General features: G+C 40.3%; 3 pseudogenes across 3 annotated transcripts; 2 read left to right on the top strand and 1 right to left on the bottom strand.

Moving 5' to 3' along the window:
* Window positions 1-17,815: 17,815 nt before the first annotated feature.
* LOC309617198 (SNRPN upstream reading frame protein pseudogene) lies at window positions 17,816-18,035 on the top strand (annotated as a pseudogene). Its single transcript has one exon. The product of its transcript is annotated as an SNRPN upstream reading frame protein pseudogene (transcript).
* A 79-nt stretch (window positions 18,036-18,114) lies between these two features.
* LOC309617173 (small nuclear ribonucleoprotein-associated protein N pseudogene) lies at window positions 18,115-22,939 on the top strand (annotated as a pseudogene). Its single transcript has one exon. The product of its transcript is annotated as a small nuclear ribonucleoprotein-associated protein N pseudogene (transcript).
* A 104-nt stretch (window positions 22,940-23,043) lies between these two features.
* Window positions 23,044-23,708, bottom strand: LOC309617186 (programmed cell death protein 5 pseudogene; annotated as a pseudogene). The gene has a single exon. The product of its transcript is annotated as a programmed cell death protein 5 pseudogene (transcript).
* Between the last annotated feature and the right edge of the window lie 2,513 nt (window positions 23,709-26,221).

Raw genomic sequence — 26,221 nt, 5'->3', positions numbered from 1 at the left:
CAGCACACTTCCCTCTGATCACTAGAGCTATACGGTCTGGGGTACGCCCTGTGTGGGCCGTGTGAACCCTTCTATTGTGGTAGGGCTGACTACTGTGGGTGTGTTGGTAGGTGGGATTGGCCTCTGGCCTGGTTGGCTGCCAGGCCCTGCCTCATGCAGCATCTGCTGGCTGGTTGGTGGCAAGGTTGAGTCCCAGGGGGTCCCAGGGGTTCCTGATGCTGGTGTTGGTGTGCTGGTGGGTGATTCTGGGTCCTGGGGAAGCTGGCTGTGGGTCCCAGGGGGTCCTGATGCTGGTGTTGGCCTGCTGGTGGGTGGGGCTATGTCCCCACATGGTTGGCTGCTTGGACTGGGGGGTTCCAGAACTGGTGCCAACTGGCTGGTGGGCAGGTAAGCCCTTGGCGCTAATAGGCTAGGGAGAGGACTCCAAAATTGCACTTGCCAGCACTTGTGTCCTGGCGGTAGATCAAGCTCCCCATAATGGCTGCCGCCAGTGTCTCTGTCATTAGAGGAAGTCCCAGTTGCCTCCTGCCTCTCTGGGAGGCTCTCCAAGATCCGCAAGTGAGTCTGTCTCAGGCTACACTCAAATTACTGCCTCTGTGTGGGATCTTGGAGCATGTGAGATTTTGCACGCACCTTTTAAGAGCAGAGTCTATGTTTCCTGCAGCCCTCTGGCTCTCCCATATGCAAGCCCCACTGGCCTTCAAAGCCAACATTCTGGGGGCTTATCTTCCCAGTGCAGGACCCCTGGGCTCAGGAGCCTTATATGGGGCCCAGAACTCTCGCTTCTTGGGGAGAACCTCTGTAGTTGTGATTATACTGTTGTTTGTGGGATGCCTACCGGGGGTGTGGGTCTCGACTATACTGTGTCACCACCCCTCCTACCTGTCTCATTGTGGTTCCTTCTTTATATCTTTAGTTGCGAAAAATCTTTTCTGCTAGTCTTCAGGTCACTCTCATCTATAGTAATCTGTAAATAGTTGTAATTCTGGTGTGCCCATGGGAGGAGGTGAGCTCAGGGTCTTCCTGCTCCATCTTGGCCACACCTCTGTCTAGAAGTTCTTAGAGTCTGTGCAGGCACAGGGCTATATCCTCTAAGAAGCCCTGCAATTCAGAAAGCAGTGATACTCTGTGGTCTTTGTGACAGCTGCTTCTTTGGAGGTTCATTACTAAATCTTTGTCATTGGGATCTTTTCTTTGCCCCTGTGCATGTCCTGTGCTTTTCCCATCTTATGGAACCTAACTGGCAAATGAAATCTTATGCAGAACCATAATATGTTGAACACCAAATAAAGTCCCCCTGCTTGAATTAGATAGTTTCTTAGAGAACTGAATGCTAGAAAATGGAGAAGAAAGGGTATGCGGACCCTCATCTGATCTCTTTTGGATGCCCCTGAGGTATTTAAAAAATCCACTAAGAATCAAATGAGCAGTTAGAAAATGATTGCCTTGGGGCATGAATTAAGGGTTCTGAACATTGGAGCTTTTACCACATTTAAAGCCAATTTCAAAATGTGAGCTGCATGAAGGCAATGACATTGTTGTATTCAATTGTGTACTTCTAGAACTTCTAAGCATGCTTGGCACATGCTAGGTTTCTGTTTGTTGAATAAGTGAGTGACTGCTATGTTCAAGGTGCTGTGCTACTATTTGTTTTTCAGTAAGTTGGGAAAAGCTAGTTTTGGTTCAATACTGATTTTTTTAGTCCTTTGTCACTATCACCATTTGTGAGATGGATGGCCATGATTAGAACATAAGTCTGTTGGCCTCAAAATACAGCAGCTCTAACTGACTTTGAAGAGTCAAATCCATGACATCAGTCTACTGAGAAATATCCTCTCATTGAGAGTTGGTCAAACATAGAGGTCAAAATGGCCTGGGGAGGAATGGGATCCATGAAACATGGAGTCTGGAAAAGAACAGACGTGCAGGAGGACAAATTCGTGAGATTTTATAGAGAAAAATTAAATGTATTTAGCATAGACATAATGCTGGGATTGTTTTGACTCCTGTATAAAGAAAAATAAATAAGTAAAACCCTATGGTAAGGGACTAGCAGTTCTAGAAAGTATATCTATTAGAAATCCTTGATTGGTCCTATGACACTGAAAGTATTCCTGTAGCCATCCAAAACAAATATTTTTCTTGCTTAAATGTTAAACTTTCACATTTACATTCACATTTAATATTTCCATATAGAAAATATGTTCTCTGTTGATCATGTTAGCAACAATAGAATTAGATATATTGACAATATTTGAATTACTACCAAACTTCTGGCTACAGAGAATGATTTATTCAGTGAGGGTGGCAAATGGCAATTCCTGGCGGCAATCCTAGCAATGGTGGATTTACCGTAAATACCTTTGAATTTGCTTTTTATAACTGAAGAGGAAGATTACTTTTGTGTATTACAAAGGTTGTAAAGATCAATTTGTCATTGGAAATCCTTGCCACTGAACAACTTATATTGTACTATATATTTTGGAAAAATTGTTTTTACAGTGGTATGTTTTAACAACAGAATTGTTCATGTAGGATCTATCAATAGTATATCACAATCCTGATAAAGTCTTGTGTGGAATCAAACATTCTCTCATTTTACATTATACCTATGTTGTTTTTAAATTATAATTTATTTTTCAATAATGAAGTAATACTTGCTCGTTGTAAAGAAGTAAGGGAAAAGAATAATCCTAAACACCTAGGGACAATCGCTGCTTTCATATTTCTAAATGTTAATTTGTCTTGAGTATACAAGTTAAACATGTTTAGAGAAGAAATTTAGAAAATTCAGACATGCAAATATGAGAAAATGAAATCACTCACAATTTCACCACTAAGAAATGACACTTTCAACATGTTGGCCAAAGTACTTATCTAGATTATATATTTGTATACCAGATATTTAAGATATGCATTTTATTTTGAACAAATGAAACCACACTATTGGATGACAATTTTTTATTGTGATTTATTACTTCATTTTCATATTTCTAGGCTAATAAAATTCTTTTATAATACCACTCTTACTGAATCTATAGAATTCTATCACACTACAATTTATTTTAACAATCTCTTATTATTGGCATTTTATATACAAACCTCTGAAATATTTCTTCACTAAAACTTTACACCTACTCTTCGTTATAATTTTTGGATAAATTCCTACAAGTAAAATTTTTGTGCGGGAAAGTGGAATAATTTTCATTCTCACTGAGAGTGTATGAATTGTTATGTATACTGTATATCATCATGCTTGGGGATTATGTATAATTATATAAATATTTATTAATGTCCTGGACAAAAAGGGGAATCTCATTGTGTCAATGTCATTTGGTTGGAAGGAACAGATTTCACTTACGTTGCTTCATGTAATGAGGATTTTGTGAGGAAGCTTGTGTTAATTGGGCCTCATAGGAGCATAGAAAAGCCAAGCACCAAGGAGTCTGATGCTGAATGTGACAGAGGAAGGTTTTTCAAGATGAAGTACAACTCTAGCTATCAGATCTGGTCACCTTCTGCCCTTGGTAAGAGATTTTTAAAAAATATTTTAACTTTTTATTTTATCTAAATTTTTAAAAAACTCAGCTTTTATATATAGTAATGACGTAGATAGTAGAAAAGACTAAGAGAGAGGAACTCAAACAGCTTAACAGCAGAAAAACAAATAACTCAATTGAAAAATGGGCTAAGGACCTGGATAGATATATATTAAAAAGAAGACATACAAATGGCAAATAGGTATATGAAAAGATGCTCACCATCACTAATCATCAGGGAAATTCAAATCAAAACCACAATAAGATATCACCTCACACTTGTTAGATACCTATTATTAAAAAGACAGAAGATAATGAGTGTTGGTGAGATGTGGAGAAAAGGAAACCCTTGTATACTGTTGGTGAGAATGTAAATTGATACAGCTATTGTGAAAAATAGTATAGAGGTTCTTCAGAAAATTAAAAATAAAACTACCATATGATCCAGCAATTCCACTTCTGGGTTTTTATCCAAAGAAATAAAATCATTATCTTGAAGAGATATCTACACCCTCATGTTTACTGAAGCATTATTTGTAGCATTTGAGACATGGAAACAATCTGTGTACTTCAATAGAAGTGTGAATAAAAAAAATTACACACACACATACATAAATATACACATACACACTGGAATATTATTAAGCCACAAACAAGGATGAAATCCTGCCGTTTGTGAGAACATGGGTGAACCTGGAGGACATTATGCTAAGTGAAATAAGCCAGATACAGAAAGAAAAATAGTATATGATCTCACTTACATGTAGAATCTAAAATCAAACTCTTAGAAGCAGAGAGTAGAATGGTGGATACCAGGGGCTGAGCATGGGGGAAATGGGTAGACATTGGTCAAAGGATATATAAGTTATAAGATGAATAAGTTCTGGATATCTAATGTACAGCATTGTGACTATAGTTAATAATGCTGTATTGTATACTTTAAATTTGCCAAGAGAGTTGATCTTAAGTAAGAGAATTTTTACTAAACTTCAGCACTCTTCCGTTTTGGTTTCTTACATAATATTTCTTATTGCTTTCTGCTCTTATTATCAACTTTATATACTCTCTATTTCTCATATTTAAACTTCCAGATAAATAATATCATTGGGTCAGAGCATCATGAATGTTCCTCTTGGGTCATGCTTTTGCTCCACACTGCTTCATAGGTCAACTGGATTTCCAAGCCCAATGGGCTATGACCTGAGAAGCAGGGCAGAGACACAGAGAATGGTGAACTGTGTAAGAACCCCATCCACAGAGGGGTATATTTCTGGCAGAAACTCGGAGCAAAATAGGCTTCCCTCCTCCTTTTTATTTTAAATTACATTTTACTGTATATAAACAGCAGTGAATAAATGTTATATAACCACTGGTCATTTGTATTTCTTGTTTTGTAAATGTAGTGTTAATATATTGTATTCTAAGATTAAAATAAATGGAAATACAAACATTATTATTTAACAGGAAAATGTTTAGTTAATGATGTTTTTATTTCCTGTTTGTTTGAATCAAGTACCTTTGAAGTTGGGAGAGTATTTTGGAAATCCTTAAATCACTTAAAATAATTTAGACCTGCTATTAATTTTACATCACGAGTGAGTAGTTAATGCACAGTTAGCAAGTTCATCACTGCTTTTTAATTAAACATGAGTTGATTGTGAAGAGAGAATTATTGAGCATTTGAGAGATATATCTAATGGCTCTATAATTAGATGAAAATTACATAAGCAAGGAATGCCCAATTTAATTCTTGCTATACATTAGCTGTATAAAAAAATATGCCAATACTTCATTCACGTTTATCAAAATAGCCTACAGCAAGATAATTAGGGATCACTTTTGCGAATGGTGGTGCTTAATAGACATATTAATTGATATCAATCTTCCTTCAAATAGCCCATTAAGTGGAAAACTATTACATAGAAAATAGTTTATCAATAAAAATCAAAAATGCGTTTCTTTTTTTTGCAAAGTTAATTGACTGCACTCATATATTTCAGTTATTAAAGTTAAATAATACTTTGCTTTGTTGATCATTAAATAGCCGTAACTGTCAATGAATCTCAAATATTGATGGTAGTTGACAATCACTTTATAAAAATAATAATGATATACCGCATAATCAGAAACAATAAAATGTAAAATTATTATATTGAAATAAGAAAACAATGAGACTGGGACTTTGCTGGTGGCACAGTGGTTAAGAATTCGCCTGCCAATGCAGGGGACACGGGTTCGCCCTGGTCTGGGAAGATCCCACATGCCTCAGAGCAACTAAGCCCGCAACTACTGAGCCTGTGCTCTAGAGCCTGCAAGCCACAACTACTGAGCCCGTGTGCCACAACTACTGAAGCCTGTGCACCTAGAGCCCGTGCTCTGCAACAAGAGAAGCCACCGCAATGAGAAGACTGCGCACCACAATGAAGAGTAGCCCCCGCTCGCCACAAGTAGAGAAAGCCCGCGCACAGCAACGAAGACTCAACGCAGCCAAAAATAAATAAATAAATAAATAAATTAATTAAAAAAATATATATATATAAAACTGCATCTCTAACTCCTGATCAATGGAGCAGTTCTCAGAGCTTCTGAGAATCTGTTTTCTGCATTATAGTCCTCAGTTTGGCTCAAATAAAAAATTCTCTTTAAAAAAAAAGAAAAGAATATGACTAAGTTTTATTTATTTGTGCTTAAGATTAGGTAAACTTCTAATAATAATTTTCAAAATAATCTCTTTTTGAGGAGATTGCAGTAAATTGGTGGAATATCATACCAGAACTTTTGTCTTATGAAAGTGCTGGGTGATTGAGGTCTGTCCTTAAAAAAGTGAACATTTCCAGTCAATCCACATTATATATCAGATACCAATTTGTGATAAAATTCACAAAGCTGAAAAATTAAGTAAATAATAATAGCAAATACTACAATAATAAATAAAATTTCAAGGTTTGGGAAAAATATAACTAACTTATAATTAGTCTTTGGATCTACTTGATTACTGTAAAATTTCAATCAAATAAAATCAAAACAAAAGCCGGGGAAAAGATTGCAATCTCAGAAGGAGGTCTTAGAATAAATGGATTCAATTAACATTACATAATTTTGTTTTTCTAATTGAAAGTCAAATCTATTAATTAATCATAAAATTAATTTGAGTTACATAAGCATTAATAAAATAGAAAATAAAATCAGCACCTATAATAACAGTAAATATATTGCCATTAGATTTTGGTTTTAGTTTAGTTATGTACTTGATGCGTGTGCGTGTGTGTGTGTTGTGCTGCATGGTGATGGTGATATAAACTATATTTCTATTGTAGGTCACAGCCTGTATTAGTAAGGATTCTTCAGAGAAACAGAACCAATAAGATCTATCTATCTATCTATCTATCTATAGGTATAGATATATCTATTAATATATAAATCGGCTCATGTGGTTCTGGAGACTGAGCAGTTCTATGATCTGCAAGCTTGAGAACAAGAAAAGCTGGTGTAATTCAGTCTGAGTTCAAGGGCCTGATCACTGGTTTGGAGTTCAGGGCTGATGGTATAAGTTCTGATCTGAGTCTGAAAGCCCAAGAACTACAGGACTGTAGATGCCTAAGCCAGCAGCCAGATGTCTTAGCTCAAGTAGAGAGAGAGAGAGGGAGAGAGAGAGAGAGAGAGAGAGAGAGAGAGAGAGAGAGAGAGAGCAATTTCACCTTTCCTCCACCCTTTTGTTCTATTTAGCTATTCAACAGATTGGATTATTTCCATTGGTAAGGTTCATCTTTCTTTACTCAGTTCACCAATTCAAATGCTAGTGTCTTCCAGAAACACCCTCACAGGCACACCCAGAAATAATGTTTTGTTAGCTATCTGGGCATCCATTAGCCTACTCAAGTTGACACATAAAATTAATCATCACATAGCCAAAGTTTGAAAAATATATAAATTTATTATCTCTTGTATAATGATTAAAATTTTTATAGTTTGTGGTTATTCTTATAATATGTTGTGATATACAGGTGTGGATATAAATTTGAATCAAACCATCCAGGTTTGAAATATGGCTTCATTTAAAAGCTGGATGTTAAAGAGCAATTCTCCTGAACTCTTTGTTTCCCCATTTATAACATACATGTAGTAATAGTATTGAACTGACTGGGTTGTATGTGTGTGTTTGTGTGTATGTGTATGTGTGTGTGTGTTGGTGGCATCAAGACTTATTATAAAGCTATAATAATCAAGACAGTGAGTTATTGGCATAAAGATAGACAAATAGAACATTGGAACAGAATAGAGAGTCTGAAAACAGACCTGTACACGTACAGGTATACATGATCATAAAACAATAATTGAAAATGACTAGATTTTATGGTATGTGTGTGCTTTCTGAGCCTAGAAATGTAGGCAGGGGTCTTGCATATCTTTTTGTAAAGTTTGAGTGTATTATGCTGAATGTAATATATAGTCATTGAAGAATAAAAAGGGAGAGTGACAAGATAAGATTGACTTTAGAAACATCAGAAAGAAGTGATATGGAAGATGGATTATAGAAGGGTAATGTTTGATTCTGGCAGTATAATTAGGAGGCAGTGAGATTGAGGAAAGAAGAGGGGGTAGATTTGAGATGTATTTAAGAGGATAGAACCAGTGGTCGCATCTGGCTGATGTAATGGGTGAAGGATAATGGAATAAGAGGTGTGAAGGACAGCTCATAGATTTCTGTCTTGGGATTCTGAGCACAGACCCATGCCATTCACTGGGATAGGGAACGGGAGAAGGAGTTAAGTTTTGGAGGGTACTTGATGATTCAATTTTGAATTTGTTGAGTTTGGGGTTCTTTGAGGACTGCTAAAGGGAGTTGCCCAGTACTCAGAAGGATATTTGGGACCAGAGGTGAGTGGAGAGGACTGGTATTATGCTAAGAATTTGGAAGTGTTCAGCATTTGTGTGGAAATTGAAGCCATAGACTTGAAGCTTCACAGAAAGAGTCTATATAATAAAAAGAGAAAAGCATGGAAAAGGTCAAAGGTAAATCTAGAAAGTAACAGTATTTAAGGGATAAACAGAGGGAGAGAAGTCAGAGTGAATCAGAATTTATTTTTTGTAGGTGCCTAGGGGCATAAAACTGTCGACGAAAAAGATCAACATTATTAGAGCCAAATTTGAGGATTGTAACCTGGGGAAAAGCATCTCAGAAAGCTCTGAGAACTGTTCCATTAGTTAGAAATCAAGGCACAGTTATATGCTTTTTTTTTTGAGACAGAGGGCTGTACATCAAATAACGTATTATTGACTGTTTACATAATCCAGATCTAAGCGTCATCGTGGTGGGTCATGTGACCCTTCACAAGATGAAGAAGGAATGTTATCTTTTAAAGAGTCATCTTGTTGATGCTAGGTGGAGGTTGCTCTTTATGGTTGAGCAGGTATTCCTGCTGATGGAGGAGGTCGATGCATAATGTGGATACACAGTACACAGTGGGAAGAGAGGAGAGGCCAAAGGGCAGAGAATTTTTATGCTTAAATTTTTCGTGTCTTGCCATAAACATGAATTTTATTTCACAAAACTAATTTGGATTGTGTGTGTGTGTGTGTGTGTCTCAGTGACAGTAAGGGCACTGCATAGGGAACTTGTCTTGAAGCTGTGTTTCCATCAAAGCACATTGTTTTTACTCAGAGTGTATGTTAATGGGGGAGGGCTGTTGAAGATTAATGTTGTCACTTTTTCTTGACCACACTAAGACAGACTCATTAAGGAGACTAAGCAGGTAGAGTCAGAGATAAGAAGAGAGTGGACATTGGCATCAAATGTTGGAGAGCAGGAAAGTAAGATAAGGACTGTAGTTTGTCAGATTGCCAGCAGGAAACAGATTGCACTCTCAACTTGGGTAGTTTAGGAGGGCTTAATAAGAGATCGTTTACCAAGGTGTGGGAAAGATGCAGGGAAGCTCCAAGCGACAGTGCCTTTCAGCAGGGCTGGTAAAGGGTGATACCATGACTGCTTCTCAGCCTAACGGGGCAGGAGGAGGGAGCAACTCTCGGAACCTGGCATGAGAGAGCTTTGTGGGAGACTGCCGCTGAACGAGCTCTAAGTTGTGATGGAGGGGCTTTGCAGGGAGGTGCTGGAGGGTAGTTACCCTGACCCTCTCTTGACTCCTCCCCGTGCTGCTCTTGCCTGTGCTCTCCATCGGCCAACCCCAATCAGAAGCAAGGCAGTCAATGAACATAGTCCATATAGGTCAGCCTCTGGGGTAGAGCAGGTTGGAGGAGAGATGGGAGTGGATCTAAAAGGGGCAAACAAAATACACACAGCACAGACTGAGAAATATCTATTGGAATTCATCACAAGAGGTTTTGACCCCTTATTGGGGTCAGGGCAGTATTGGGGCAGAAGGTAGATTGCGGAGAGTAAATCAAGGATGGAACAGAAGTGAAGAGGAGGAGTTACTGTTAAGGGAGAGCGTTTAGGGAATGACTGGAAATAAATTTTGGGTAATGGGTGGCAGGTGTGAGTTAAGATGGCAGACCCTTATTCATATATAAAGTCACAGACTCAAAACAGTACCTTGCAAGATCTCCCTGTAATTTTCCAAAACTGTGAGAACAATAAAGGCCAGATCAATAAAAGAGACATATCTTAGGACCAATCTGTAAGGAGATGTATGTATGTCCTCCTTACTGCATGTTCATTGAAACTTGTATATGCACGTGAGCTCTGTAACACGCTGTCTCCCCCACTGGAGATTCTGCTTTAAATGTCATTACAGATCTTCCTTGACTTACAGTGGGGTTATGTCCCGATAAACCCATCATTTAGCCAAAAATGCATTTAATACACCTAACCAACCAAACATCATAGCTTAGCCTAACCTACCTTAAACGTGCTCAGAACACTTACATTAGTCCGAAATTGGGCAAAATTGTCTAACACAAATCCTATCTTACAATAAAGTGTTGGATAGCTTATATAATTTATTGAATACTGTTCTGCAAGTGAAAAACAGAATGGTTGTCTGGGTACATGATGGTTGTAAGTGTTATCAGTTGTTTACCCTCGTGATCACATGGCTGACAAAGTAGGGAGCTGTGGCTCACTGCCACTGTCCAGCATCAGGAGAGTATTGTACTGCATATTGCTAGCCCAGGAAAAGGTCAAAATTCAAAATTCCAAGTATGGTTTCTACTGTATGTGTATTGCTTTCTCACCATTGTAAAGTTGCAAAATTTTAAGTGTAACCATCATCTGATAACCTCAGTGCCTAGTGAAGTGTTTGAAACATAGCAGATGCTCAGTGAAAATTATTGAATACAAAAATGTTCAAATGTCCAAAACCCTAAAAACATCCCAAAGGCATAATCTGATGCATGAACACAATCAGTTACATTTAGAATAGCTAAAAAAGCTATTTGGCTCTTCAGTATAGCCCCCTCCCTCTTCAGTATATGCTATACATCTCACTTTCATCACTCCTTTTGTTCCTCCCATAAGTAGTTTTCCTTAAAAGAGTTTTAACTCCTCCTGTCCAGAGAAAGTTTGATTCTTATTTGACAAGTCATATCAGCTTTGTACAAATGCTGGAACATCTCTCATGTGAATTTAAGTGTATTGCTAAACTCTTTCTCTCTATGAAGCTTCTTTGGAAGGCTTTTGTAGAAAGTAGTTTTTCTCCCATCTTAACTGGTTCCATTTTCAACCTGATATTACAGTGTCTGGGTTTTAAGACTGACTGAGAAATATTTCCTGTCTAATTGGCTGAAGGGGGTAGAAAGTTGCTTTAAGTACTCTATGACTATTTTAGATATGGTTTTCTTGTTTAAGAGGTATTTTGACATATTTAAAAATTCTTAGTAATATTTTTGGAAAGAAAAGTATAGAAAGAATCTTGCTTCTTCTAAGCCTTTAATTTTTTGACAATTTCCATTTCTCTGTTCTAAGCTACACAATTTGAAACCAAATTCTACTTTTTATTTTGTTCACAAACCATAATATCACAAAGTATGATGAAAGCAAACTAGCCTGAACAACAAAATATTAAAACATAATGAAACTTGGAAATTCTAAGTTCTAGAACAAAAGATGAAATTAAAATCTCTATTATGAAAAGGAATCTGGCAAATTTCAGTCTGGCCCCTGGGGCCTTTATACGACAGGCAGAAGCGTAATATATAAAAGATAGTAAATCAAGTTGAACTTGGTGTTTCTCAGATTTTAGTGGTTTGTTTTTAACCCTTAAGACTAAACTCTCCAAGTGGTTGTTTAAATTACCATAGTAGGATTAGTAGGCATAGTTGTGCAGGAAAAGCAGAATTTTCTGCTTCTGAAATGTGCATATTTCACAGGTTATGTACTTTCACATGCCAAGACACATTAAAATTTTACTTGTTTAGGAATAGCTCCATTTTTAAGCTTCCAAAATAGATCAGCTGAAATGATACACATTTTGCACATAAATATTGGAAGGGTTGAGAGAGTCAACATGATTCTTGCCTTGTGGAGACTAGACACAGTGGATTTCCATGTTGTACATAGTCCTGAGTCTTTGTGGTTCCAAAACACACCCACTTTATAGGATGTGTTATAAATACATTGCTCCTCAAAATAATCACTTAACATTTGATTGTTATCAAAATACTGAAAAATATCTACTTGACTATTTGGATTATTTCCTTTTGAACATATTATTTTTTTGGTGTATATAGTGCTACTTAAGTAATTGAGTGTTTTTTCCCCAATTGTTTGAGTGCTGCAAATTCAATCTTCTGTAATTAAAAATAAATCTTCGAAATGAACACAGCTGTTATTTTCCCATATACTTTATTGAAAGTGATAAAAATGGATAAAATATAACCATGAATTGTGCCTCACTCCTATGAAATATCAAGCTCCCATTTCCTTAAGCTTGGGGAGGTTTGTTTTTTTTTTTTTTTTGAAATAATATGATACTGAAAGAAGGGAAATAAAATTCTTAGAAAGATTTAAAAAGATTATTAATAGATGGGATTTGAATAAGACTGATCAAATGCTGGAATGGATGCTTTCTTTTCTTTCTTTTTCTTTCCTTTCTTTTTTTTTTTTTTGATTGCCCGCATTGTCTGAAAACTGTTCAGCAGAACAAAGGGTTTTATGGATGAAAGACTAGTATGAAGAAACATGAATGTCAACTCAGGCTCTGAAAGACAGTCTGCTAATGAAATATTCTAAAAGTCATTTTCAAGGTGGTTGAAAGTTCTCACTGATGTGCACCAATGCTTTTGATAAAAAAATTATATATATCAAATAATTACACAAATGTTGGCTCTGGGGATAGAGAAAAAAGGTTAGCTCATATGCACCCAGATATTAATGAAAGATTTGTGTATCATACTTTTTTTCCATGGGTAAAAATAATGAGACACCTGATAACATTACTTTGGTAGTAAATTTTTTACTTTTTACATATGAATAATGCCTTTTTCTGCTATCTAGGTAACGTTAACTAACTGTGATCTATGATTTACTACCTTAATGGTTATCTCTTTATGTGCAAAGTGTAGATCATCTTTAAAAATTGAACTTTCCCAAAACATCCTTGAGTGAACGTTCCTGATAAATGCAAGAAGTAGTGACTTTTCCCCAAAGATCCACTGATCCACTCTATTAATATACATACCTGCCAATGACACCTACTTATCCTCTATTCTATGGTATGTATTTTTTCTTTAGGATATGTATATCCTAAGTAGTTTTATATATATATATAAAATCTCAGTAATATTTTTAAAGTGTATATATATATATATCCCCCGTATATTTATATATATAAGTATACCTGTCATATATATATATATTTTTTTATATATATATATGACATATACATTTGTGTGGGTTTATAATTTGATGGTGGTCCAGTGGTAAAGAATCCGCCTTGCAATGCAGGGAACGTGGGTTTGATCCCTGGTTAGGGAACTAAGATCCCACATGCTGCGGGACAGCTGAGCCCCGTGCCACAACTACTGAGCTCATGCACATCAACTAGAGCCCACGTGCCATAAACTACAGAGCCCATGCACCCTGGAACCTGCACGCCACAACTAGAGAAGAGAAAACCCGCACACCACAACTAGAGAGAAGCCGGTGCACCACGATGAAAATCCCACATGCCTCAACAAAGATCCCGCGTGCTGCAACTAAGACCTGACTCAGCCAAAAATAAGTAAAATAAATAAATGTAATTTGATGGAACTTTGTATTCAGATGTTCTTGGAATCTGTCTGTATCAGTTTTCTATGACTTTGATTTTAATCACGCAAGGATGATGAGGACTCTCTTAAAGGAATGTCTATCATGGTGCCCCATACAGAGAGACCCTTACTTACGGTTACAGTGGTTCTATGACATGATCAAATTAATGGAGACATGGTTCATAGGTTTTTTTAAACACTCCATATCCGATTGACCGTGGGGCATCTACCTTCTGCCCCTGTCACAATCCCAGATGACTGGCTAAATCACAGTGGTCTAATAACAAAGTTAAGCTTTGTATGCCTGGGTCTGGGTTGGGCTTGATTACAAAAGGCAACTAATCTGGGGGATGGACTCTATCTCCATTCCATTTTATACTTTCATGAATGAAATTTTAATTATATGCATTGATACAAACATAAACAAGAATTTTGCATGACATTTAATACGTTTGGGGACCAAACTGGCCCCAGTCTCTCAAACCCATCTGCCTTTGTATATTTGTTATTGCCAGTTTATAATGCACTTTTCCCTTACACTTTCTTTTCAACTTGAAACTCCTTCTCAGCAGTCTAGATCAAAATGTCTATTTAGGTCTTCTGCCCATTTTTGGATTGGGTTGTTTGTTTTTTTGATATTGAGCTGCATGAGCTGCTTGTATAGTTTGAAGATTAATCCTCTGTCGGTTGCTTCATTTGCAAATATTTTCTCCCATTCTGAGGGTTGTCTTTTCGTCTTGTTTATGGTTTCCTTTGCTGTGCAAAAGCTTTTAAGTTTCATTAGGTTTCATTAGGTTTCATTTGTTTATTTTTGTTTTTATTTCCATTTTTCTAGGAGGTGGGTGAAAAAGGATCTTGCTGTGATTTATGTCATAGAATGTTCTGCCTATGTTTTCCTCTAAGCCACATAGCACAGGGAGATCAGCTCGGTGCTTTGTGATCACCTAGAGGGGTGGGATAGGGAGGGTGGGAGGGAGATGCAAGAGGGAGGAGATATGGGGATATATGTATATGTATAGCTGATTCACTTTGTTATACAGCAAGAACTAACACACCATTGTAAAGCAATTATACTCCAATAAAGATGTTAAAAAAAAAACCCCACAATGCTGTATTCTCTTTGAAATGTCAACTGACATTGTTACAGTATTTTTTTACATATGTATATGAGACAATTTCATATCACATTGTAATTTTCAAGTATTTTTATACGTATTATAGTAGTCAGAGAGGTTCTAGAGCTTAGGGGCTGGTGCTTACTCAATAAAAAAAAAATCCCCAAGATCAAAAGTAGGCACTCAGTGAATATTAGTTTTAAAAAATTGTTCAAAGGTAAATAAGAGTATGTAAATAGGATCTTTACAATTTATAAGAAAGGCTAAAAGAAAATGGAGACCAAGATGTGGTAACATTCAGAGATAGTTGAAAAAATGGAGTCACCTTGTAGAGAAATTGTGGTCCTTGTGCACTGTTTGTGGAAATATAAAATGGTGCAGCTGCCATGGAAAACAGTATAACAGTTCCCCCCAAATTAAGAATGTAATTACTATATGATTCAGCAATCCCACTTCCCACTGTTCCCATATCTAACAGTACTGAAAGCAGGGTCTCAAAGAGGTGTTTGCACAACCGTGTTCATAGCAGCGTTATACATAATTGCCAAAAAGTTGGCACAATACAGGTGTCCATCGATGGATGAATGGATAAACAAAATATGGTGTGTATGTACAATGGAGTATTATTCAGCCTTAAAAAGGAGGGGAATTCTAATGCTTGCTACAACATGGATGAACCTTGAGGACATTCTGCTAAGTGAAATAAGACAGATGCAAAAAGGCAAGTGCTGTGTGATTCCATTTATATGAAGTACCTAGAGTAAAAAAATTCATAGAGAAAGGAGGTTAGTTGCCAGTGACTCAGGGGAAGGGGAAATGAGTTGTTTAATGGGTGTAGCATTTCAGTTTTGCAAGATGAAAAGAATTTTTGAGATTGGTTGTACCAAAATGTGAGTGTACTTAACACTACTGAACTGTATTAACCTCCAAATGGTTAAGACGGTAAATTTTATCTTATGTATATTTCACCACATTTTAAAATAACTGATAAAGAGAAGTCATCCTCATTATATATATCACAATTATGTCAGACTAATTCATCACAAAGGTATTTTAATATCTATAACTTTGGTTATAAATTTGGGGGCAGCGAGTTTATTTTTTATTTTTATTTTATTTTTAATTTTTTTAAACATCTTTATTGGAGTATAATTGCTTTACAGTGGTGTGTTAGTTTCTGCTTTATAACGAAGTGAATCAGCTATACATATACATATATCCCCATATCTCCTCCCTCTTGCATCTCCCTCCCACCCTCCCTATCCCACCCCTCTAGGTGGACACAAAGCACCTAGCTGATCTCCCTGTGCTATGCGGCTGCTTCCCACTAGCTATCTATTTTACATTTGGTAGTGTATATATGTCCATGCCACTCTCATGGTGGCCTCGTAGAATGAGTTTGGGAGTGTTCCTCCCTCTGCTGTATTTTGGAAGAGTTTGATAAGGATAGGTGTTAGCTCTACTCTAAATGTTTGATAGAATATTTTTAATTTTTTAAGTAAGTTGATATACCATGTTGTGCTAATTTCTGCTGTACAGTGAAGTGACTCGGTTATACACATATATACATTCTTTTTTTATATTCTTTTCCATTATCCTTTATCCCAGGAGATTAGATATAGTTTCCTGTGCTATACAGTTGGACCTTGTTGTTTATCCATTCTGAATGTAATAGTTTGCATCTACTAACCCCAAACTCCCAGTCCATCCCTCTGCCTCTCCCCCTCCCCCTTGGCAACCACAGTGTGTTCTCTTTTACTGTGAGTCTGTTTATGTTTTGTAGATAGGTTCATTTTTGCCATATTTTACATTCCCCATATAAGTGATATCACATGTTATTTGTCTTTCTGACTTGCTTCACTTAGCATGATAATTTCTAGTTGCATCCATGTTGCTGCAAATGGCATTATTTCCTTATTTTTTTATGGCTGAGTCTTATTCCATTGTATATATATACCACATCTTCTTTATCCATTCATCTGTCAATGGACATGTAGGTTGTTTCCATGTTTTGGCTATTGGGAATAGTGCTGCTATAAACATAGGGGTGCATGTATCTTTTTGAATTATAGCTTTGTCCGGGTATATGCCCAGGAGTGGGATTGCTGGATCATATGGTAGTTCTACTTTTAGTTTTCCGAGGAACCTCCATACTGTTTTCCGTAGTGGCTACACCAACATACATTCCCACCCACAGTGTAGGAGGGTTCTTGGGGCAGCTAGTTTAAATAGAGATTATCTGGTTGTTGCAGAGATATCCATATGCAAAAGAGAATTTACTGTTTTATAATTTTAATACCAATCCATTAAGATGTATTTATTGCATATTCACAGTGTTTCATAGCCTTTAGTCATTGGGAGAAAGGATAAAAATGAATATCAAAAAGGTGACTACCTGACTGTATTCTAAGGGTGTTTATATAGCGAAGCCATAGCTCATAACACATTAAGGGAATTGACACAGGTGCTTTGTAAAGTCAGACATTCTGGAATTGTTCTAGAATAAATCTTAGCTGAAAATTAACTCAAGAAATTCAGAGCACTGACACCAGTAAGAAAGGAGAATGAGCTTTCCAGCAACATACTTGGTCAGTTGGATCTACTATAATTGTTCTTAAATGCTCACCTAGCAGTTGCTTTAGCAATATGTTTCTCCCGGGGGAAAGTGGCCAAACAGGAAAACCTGTGTCTCCTCAGCTATTTCTCAGCAGTGATGTTAAGTCTTTTAAATCAGATCTGTCGAGTTTCACGTTCCTACCTCTGAAGCTGTTGGGGATGGCCTAGAGAAAGGCAAGTTGAAAGGCAGCTATCAAAAGTGGGTTCAGGGGGGTCGCCACACATGTGCAGCCTGAGCCGGAGTGATTGGATGGTGCTGCCGTGGCAGGAGCAGCGCAGAGTGGGGCGGCCGCTGGAGATGCCTGACCTGTTCTGTTCTGTTCTGAGGCCAGCGGTGCGATGGAGCGGGGCCAGGGACCATTTACACCTGAGGTGGACTGCGGAACAGCACATACCAGAGGTAGAAGTCCAAGTGAAACATAGAAGGATAGCCTCACTGAGCAACCAGGAGTGTCACCTGTACCCGAGGCGATCTCAGCAGCAGCAGCAAGTCTCTGTGGTGGATTTCCATGCAGAACTGAGACAGGCATTCTCAGGTGAGATACCAAGAGGTGGTTAAAGCAGTATTGGAACACCCAGGTAGCTGATTTCAAGAGAAAACAAACAAACAAAATAAAAACAGGCTCTATCTACTGTTTGAAGCTTCTGCCCCAGCTTGCACTGTTTGGTGGAGAACCTTCGATGTACCTTAATCTGTAGCCTACCCTTAGGTCTTAAGGATCCCGAAACTTTCCTGTGGACATCGGATTTGGTGGAGCAGCAATCATGACTGTGGGAAAGAGCAGCAAGATGCTGCAGCACATTGACTATAGGATGAGATGTGTCCTGCACGATGATTGGATCTTCACTGGCACCTTTAAGGCTTTTGACAAGCATATGAACTTGATGCTCTGTGATTGTGATGAGTTCAGGAAGATCAAGCCAAAGAATTCGAAGCAGCCAGAGAGAGAAGAAAAGCAGGCTTTGGGTCTGGTGTTGCTGTGCCAGGAGAACTTGGTTTCCATGACTGTGGAGGGACCACCCCCCCAAAGATACTGGCATTACTTGGATATCACTTGCTGGAGCTGGAGGAGGCCCTGCGGTTGGCAGAGCAGCTGGCAGAGGTGTTCCAATTCCCCAGGCTCCTGCTAGATTAGCAGGTCCTGTCTGAGGGGTTGGGGGTGGCATCCCAACAGGTAATGACCCTACAGGGAAGAGACATTGTAGCAGCTGCTGCAGGTGCTGCTACTGCCAGCACTGCTGGAGCCCCAGCTCAGTAGCCACCAGGACAGGGGTCTGCCCCCACACCTGTTGGCTGAGCAACACTACCTCCAGGAATTATGGCTCCTGCACCTGGTATGGGACCACCCATGGGCCCACCAATTAGGCTTCCCCTACTTGAGGGACTCCAATAGGCATGCCCGCTCCAGGAATGAGACCGCCTCCCCCAGGAATAAGAGGTCCACCTCCACCATGAATGTGGCCACCAAGACCCTAGGATACTGTTGATCCTTCTTAGTCACTTTTTTCCTGCAGTGCGTCTTGTGGAATGTGTGTAGTGTTTGTGAGCTTTTGTCCCCTCTGCTGCATTAATATTAGCTAATAAATGCATAGAGCAATAAAGAAAAGTGGGTTCAAAAGGAGGTAGATGAACTTCATCTAGAAATTTCAGAGATTGATTGGGGATTGAGACAACTATCAAGAGGAAAGGTGTGGACCCAAATAGAGACCCAATATTGGCAAAATTAAGGGGAAGTAGGTCAGAGGAGACAAATAATACTAGATAACAACTCATAAGTAACATTTATGAACCATAGACTACATCCCAGGCACTCTTCTAATCACTTTACTTGTATTAACTCAATGAATCCTTTCAACAACTTTATGTGATAGATACTTACATTATTCCCCAATGTCTTACCTCGTATCATCCCAAAAGGAGACCAGGGGACAAGGATTTGGATTCAATCCCAGGGCAATGATATCAGGTACTCTGTCTTCTATGAGAGAGTGGAGAAGTCAGTCAAGGAAGGGAGGAAAACCAAATAAGTTCTGTTAATTAGTGGTGTCTGCCGTGGGCAACCAGGGCTCCAAATGCCACTGGAAATGCTGTATAGAATATGCCTCAGCATTGTTCCACTGAAGGACAGGGAAGCGTTAGATTTTATCCACCAGCTCCTACCCTTCGTTAGTTGAGGATTGCTTCTGAGGCATTAATTCCTAGGCACTGTCATGTTATCATATTCCAAAACATCATCAGGAAGAGAAGCAGTCCTTGGTACATAAGGAGCTGCAGATGGTGTCAGAGCAATGACAGCATCTGCTTCACTAAGTTTGCATATGAGGAACGTGGGACACAAAATTAACATCATTCAGTTTGGATTTTTTCTAGAAATAATGACCATTGACTGAAGCTAGGTTTCTATATTCTGCCTGTGTTTACATGGGTAACTCAGTACAGCTAAAGCTGATGAAACAGACAAGAATAGAAAGACATCTTACACATGAAATCCATAGCTAACAGTGAGACACAGTTCACTGGTTCATTCATTTATTCAATCATTTGTACTTTCATCCAAAAATTTATTAAGTGCCAGTGTTGAGTTTAGTAGTGTTTTATGCACTGGGGATGGGGTGGCGAGAGGGATATAAGGAGAACAATTATGACAAGATTTCTGTTGTCATGCAGCTGACATGTTACTGGAGAGACAAAATAAATAATTTCAAATGATAATGAATACGTTGAATAAAATAGACATCTACGTGACTAATTACAATGCTAATAGTTACTCAGAGCACCAGCAACTTGGCCATAATTGCCAAAGAAAAAGGGAACATCCACTTCTTACCAGAATTAAACTCCTAAATATGATACTGAGGACCGTGTAGTTAGCAAGTGGATGGCGGTACAGCAAAGGAGAGGTGGATAAAGAAATTGGAAACATTGCCAGCAGAGCTTGGTGCATACCTGCCCTGATTAGAATGATGAATTATGATGTTTCGAAAGGAAAATGGTTGTGTATATTATCCTATATTTAACTTTGCATAAAAGATTAAAAGCATATCATCACATATTCTGTATCATTTTAGTAGGCTGAGTGTGTGCTCAAATATGTGATAACTCTAGATTAGGGATTAAGAACTTCTTCGGGGCATGCTTTTTTTTTTTTTTTTTTGCCACTGCTCGACTTGCGGGATCTTAGTTCCCCGACCGGCCCTCGGTAGTGAAAGTGTGGAGTCCTAACCACCGGACCGGCAGGGAATTCCCAGGGCATGCTTCTTTCTATGGAATGTAGTTCGAGTTACATGCTGTAGGTCACCCTTGGAGACTAGTCTGTCGTGGGATGTCTGTAATCAAAGTCTGCTCATGCATTCTCTCATTCCTTTAGTTTTATCTTTATTCTCACATTTACTGAGTGCCCGTATCGGGCATGTGCGGTTTGGGGCACTGAATTGAGCAGGAGAGACGTGGTAACTGGAGCTCACATTCTAGTGGGGGAACCTGACAACAAGTAAACAAGAAACTGATCAACAAAAATGTTAACAATCCTTTCGATTCGGCCTCAACAGGGTCCTCCAGCCCAGTGTCGTTGGAGCCAAATAGAATGATATACTGAGTTCGGTTCAGAAGCAAAGGAAAGTTTTATTCTTTGATCAAAAAAGGGAGAGGTGCGAGCTCGCACTCTCCCCGGCAGGCCGTGGGCAGGGCTGCTAGAGTTCTCCTAGCGGGGAGCGGGGCCGAGTTCTCGCGGGTCTGGCGCAGGCGTGTTGCTCACGCTCCAGGTCACGGTGTCACGCACAGCGTCTCCGCACACGGGCCCGCCGCCACCATCTTGAATCGCAGTGTTGTGCGCCGCGCGTCTGCACGGGGCCGTGGAGCCGAGGTGTCGGGCGCAGCTGTGTTGCACTAGGAACTCTGGTCCAAAGGGCTGGGCACAGGGCCTCTGCGTGTGGCAGCCTATGGGCAGGTGAAACTAGAATAAGCACAAAGGAAAAAAAAAAAAGGTTAGACATTATTACGCAGCTTCTATTTTTATTTCCTGGGAATTGTTAATGGGCTTTACCGGTGGCAAATCCCTCCTCTGTCTTTTGTTCTGCTCTTCATTCTCAAGGGGCGCGGAAGGGTGCAGGTTCATTTTCTGTAAGTATTGCCTACTGATTTCGGGCGTCGTCATAACCCGGGGTAGAGGAGCAGAACTCTCTAGCTACCTTTAGCTATGTATGTCACCAGGCTTTGGCCCTAACTGTTCGTATCCCTGAGTGAGGCAATTTAACCTTTTGGAGACAGAAGATGTTACCGAATTAGACGTGAGGCCCCCCTCTTGAGGGCCTAGGTGAACCGAAGCCCCCCTGGCTCGGTCAGGGTGTTCTTTCCCCCTCAGGTTCGTGCTGCCAATAATGAAACTGAGTTTGGCGCAAGCAAGACCGGCTTTTATTCAATGGCCAGGGAATGGAGAAGGGTAACTCATGCTCTAAAGGCACCTTCTTCCTGAAAGGAGGAAAGTGGGGGACTTTTAAGGGGTGAGAGGCAAGTGCGTCATCAGAAACTGGGGAAAAGGACGGCGATTTCCAGGAACAGCCAGGGCATGCGCGGTCCCTCAGGCCCTCTTGCACACGCAAGGCCCTCTTGCACATGCACAAACTGTGTCTAGCAGAGTACAAATGCCCCTTTGGGTGGAGATCTTAGTGTGGTAATGAAGTTAAGGTAACTTTCAGACACCTCCAGATTTCATCTGCGCAGGTGCGTTCCTGTGGTCCATTCAGAGCCGGTTTGCGGCGGTTGAGCACTGTATATCTCTCAAAACATATACCTCTCAAAGTACAGCTGCAAAACATCTCTGCCGAATACCAGGTACTTTTGAAACAAACACAGAAACGAATCTGGGCAAGTGTTGTTCAGCTCTCAGGAGTTGGTATGGAAACACAGAGATAAATGAGGGGAAGAAGAGCGGTGACCTTTAGTTCACTTTGCCTGCTATCTTGGATCTAGCCAGTTTGGTCTGGTTTTGTTGTGCGCCTTTAGTGGCATCCTGTTGGTAGAACACAGCTAGCTTCTATGGTTAAAAGCAGTTTCTGCATCCAGGGGCTGGGCCGCATGGCATGGGTGACAAGGACACCAGTCACTTCAAGGTACATGGCCGACCTATTAGCAAGAGCAGCATGTCTCAACTATCTGACTGATTATACTTTTTATGCCAGGAGTTACCGTAACCACAACTAACCAATTATATAGGGCTTCCCTCCCATAGTAAGTTTCTTGATGAGCCTCCCTGATGGCTTGACAAGCTGCAGTTGGGGAAAGAAGTATGGCTCATGTTCGTTAACTAGCCATCCGTGGCCTCCTAGATCTCTAATGAAGCCCCGTTTTTGCACTTTGTCTATTTCTTCCTTTATGCAGATTGGGGAATAATTGGATGGATCTGGCCTTCGAGGTATGAGGGGTAGTTGCCAAGTTCCTCTTCTCTGACCACCCTTTTGGCAATCGCATCTGCCTTGTTGTTTCCCTCTGCATCCCCCTTTTGGCGACCCCTACGATGAGTTACTACCACCTTTTTTGGAAGCTGTACTACTATTTTTTTAATTTTTTATTTTGCATAACAAGTTTATTTTTGAAAGGCATATAGACAATAAACAAAGTAAACATCCCATCAAGATCTTAACTTCTGCCAAGTATTATCTGCCCTAGAATTGCTCCAATAAGTCCCAGTCTCTAGACATCTTAAATTCAATAATCGTCATCTTTATCAGAGTCCATTACTTTTCTTCTGTTGAATTTAACTGTTGTTTTCTTTTCTGTTTGTTGGCTTACTTTTTCGAGGATTTCTGTTAAACCTTGTTCTGATACCTTCCCATTTAGTTGTCCATACCGTGCCATCTGTATAAGGTAATTCTCTACTGCTTTAGTTTTCTCAGGCTTTACAAGTGCTAAGTTACTTAATCGGGCCCGGGCTGACTGACCCAGAGCTTGGGCTAAGATACTGTTTCTCATTTCTGCTTCCCTTTGCTTTGCTTCCTGTTGTGCTGCATCGCCAGGGTCCCCGTGCTTCGCCTGCAGCTCGGCCAGCCTGTGCTTCCTCAGCGCCTCAAGCTCCTCCTCCGCCATGGTGTGGCCGTCTGGAGCGAGCAGCCGCGGCCACGCTCCAGTCCACTCAGAGAGACCTCTGGGAAGCTGTACTACTTCGAAGAGCTTCAGTATGCTTAAGCCATGTTCCAGCTGTTCATTCTCCGCAGTAAGCATACCTCTTTCCTTCCAAATAGCCCCACGTGCATGGAGGATGGCATATGCGTACTGGGAATCTGTGTAAACGTTTAAGATCCTCCCAGTCCTGAGCGCTAAGGCTCGTGTGAGAATTATCAGCTCTGCCTTTTGGACAGAAGTCCCTGGAGGGTAGGCTTCTTGCTTCTGTGACTTGGGTCTAGGAGGTTACAGTGTATCCTGCCAGACTTTTCCCCCTCTCGTAAAACTGCTCCTGTCTGTGAACCATTCCTTTTTGGCATTTGGAAGAGGCTCACTTCCTAGCTTGGGGCAACTGGAATAGATGGCGTCTGTGGTTTCTATACCGTCATGCTCCAGGGACCCCATTTCTGTGGGTATCAGGGTGGCAGGATTTAGTGCGTGACAGGTTATTATGATAGCCACTGGATTGTCTAAAAGCATAGTCTGAACTTGAATCGACCTTCCAGGGGATAGCCGTTCTGTTCTCTTAGAACTTACTAAAACCTGAATCTGGTGTGGAGTCCATATAGTGAGTGGCTGACCAAACATTAACTTTTCAGCCTCCTTTATCAGGGCTGCAGTAGCTTCCTCAGCCCGAAGGCAAGGAGGCCATCCCTTTGTGGCTTGACCTAATTGTTTAGAGAAATAAGCAACCGCCCGAGTAAGGGTCCCAGGTTTTGACCTAATACCCCAAGGAGATCCTCCTTCTCTCATGAATGTAAAGGTCAAAGCGTTTAACTAAATCTGGGTGGGGGCTAGGGCAGGGGCCTGAAGTAATTGCTTTTTCAATTCTTGAAAGGCCCCTTCGCATTCTGAATTCCATTCAAAACGATCATCATCCTTTCCTTTCAACTTTTCATATAGAGGCCTAGCTAATGGACCATAGTTAGGGATCCAGATGTGGCAAAACCTCACCATCCCCGGGAAACCCTTAAGTTGTCTTCTAGTTTTAGGAGGAGGTGAGGCTGCAAATGGCTTCTTTCCTTTCCTGGGGTAGGCTTCTCTGACCTTCTGTGAGAACGAAGCCTGAGTGGGTCACCCTAGTTTGTGCTATTTGAGCCTTTTTCTTGGACACCTCATATCCTTTATTGGCTAGGTGGTTCAGGATGGTTCAGAGCCTTCCTTAATCAGGCTGGCGATCAGAATGTTGTCCACATAGTGGAGGAAGGTTCCCTCCTCCAGATGTCGATCTTTCAGGTCTTTAGCTAAAGTTTCTCCAAAGATGGTAGGGAAATTTTTGAACCTTTGGGGCAGGACTGTCCAGCAGTATTGTTTTTTAAGGGGTTTGGGTCCTGCCACTGAAAAGCAAAACTTTCTTGTGAGTCTGGGGCTAATGGAACACAGAAGAAGTCATCTTTTAAATCGAATACAGAATACCAGGACTTGGGGAAAATAGAGTGGCCAGCAGGGTGTAGGGGTTAGGGAGGACTGGATGTATATCCTTGGGGGCTTCATTGACTGCCCTGAGGTCCTGCACCATCTGGCATTCCCCATTGGGTTTCTTTACAGGGAGAATGGGTGGTATTACAGGCTTAGTAGCATGGTCTAATTAGGTCCTGGTCAATTAGGCCCTGTATAACAGGGGCAATGCCCAGAAGGCCTCCTGATGGAGAGGGTACTGTTTTCTCTTGGGCCATGTGTGTCCTGGGTTTTGATGAACTATCATGGGACTGGCTCCTACAGCTTGTCCCACCCATCCCTAGGCTCATACCTTGGGATTTACTCCATGGAGGTCGACTTGCTCTGTGGGGAGGTTTGTCCTCAGCTGTTAACATTATCATCTTGTGCCCCCTGTCTAGGGCACGCCAATCTCTAGTTTGTCTCCCATTAGGTGGATAGTAGCTCCCAATTTATGTAAGATACTTCTTTCTAGCAGGGTTATAGGACATTCAGGGACATATAGGAAGGGATAGGTGAGTGTGTATTCATCCAATTTACATTCTAATGGCTCTATGAATGCCTTTTCTTGGGCCTTCCCTGATACCCCCATAATTTTACAACTCTTATGACTGAGTTTGCCTGATCTGGTGTTCAGAACTGAGTAAGTGGCACCAGTGTTGATTAAGAATTCAACAGGCTTTTCCCCTATGTCCACTGTCAGCTGGGACTCCTCGGGGGGCTCAGTTGAAGTGCCAGCTTAGGAGGCCCCCTGACCCCATCATTCTTCATTGGCTTAGACCATCTGCCTTTGAGGGTGGTGGCTGGGATCTGCCATTTCCTTCCCCCTTCCGGGGCAGCGAGGGCATTCCTTCTTCCAGTGTCCCTCTTGTTTACATATGGCACACTGATTGGGTCCTTGTTTCCTCGGTTTGCTATCCCTCGGTGGGGGTTGGGAGTTACTCACTGGAATTAAGAGTCTCCGTGGGCAGTTAGTCCAAATTCCCGTGCCGCCTGGTTGACATTGGAGGGCAACGGCCAGTGGGTGGGCTTGCCTCCGTGCCGTTTTATCCTCTGACTTTTTCTCCTCTGTATCACTGTTATTAAACACCCAGTAGGCAACCTTGACCAGGTGAGAGGTAGGAATATCTGGTTCTATTTCTAGTTTCTGA

Source organism: Balaenoptera borealis, assembly GCF_965194805.1.
Source record: "Balaenoptera borealis genome assembly, chromosome: 19".
NCBI lineage: Eukaryota > Metazoa > Chordata > Mammalia > Artiodactyla > Balaenopteridae > Balaenoptera > Balaenoptera borealis.
This window is presented reverse-complemented; position numbering and strand designations above follow the sequence as displayed.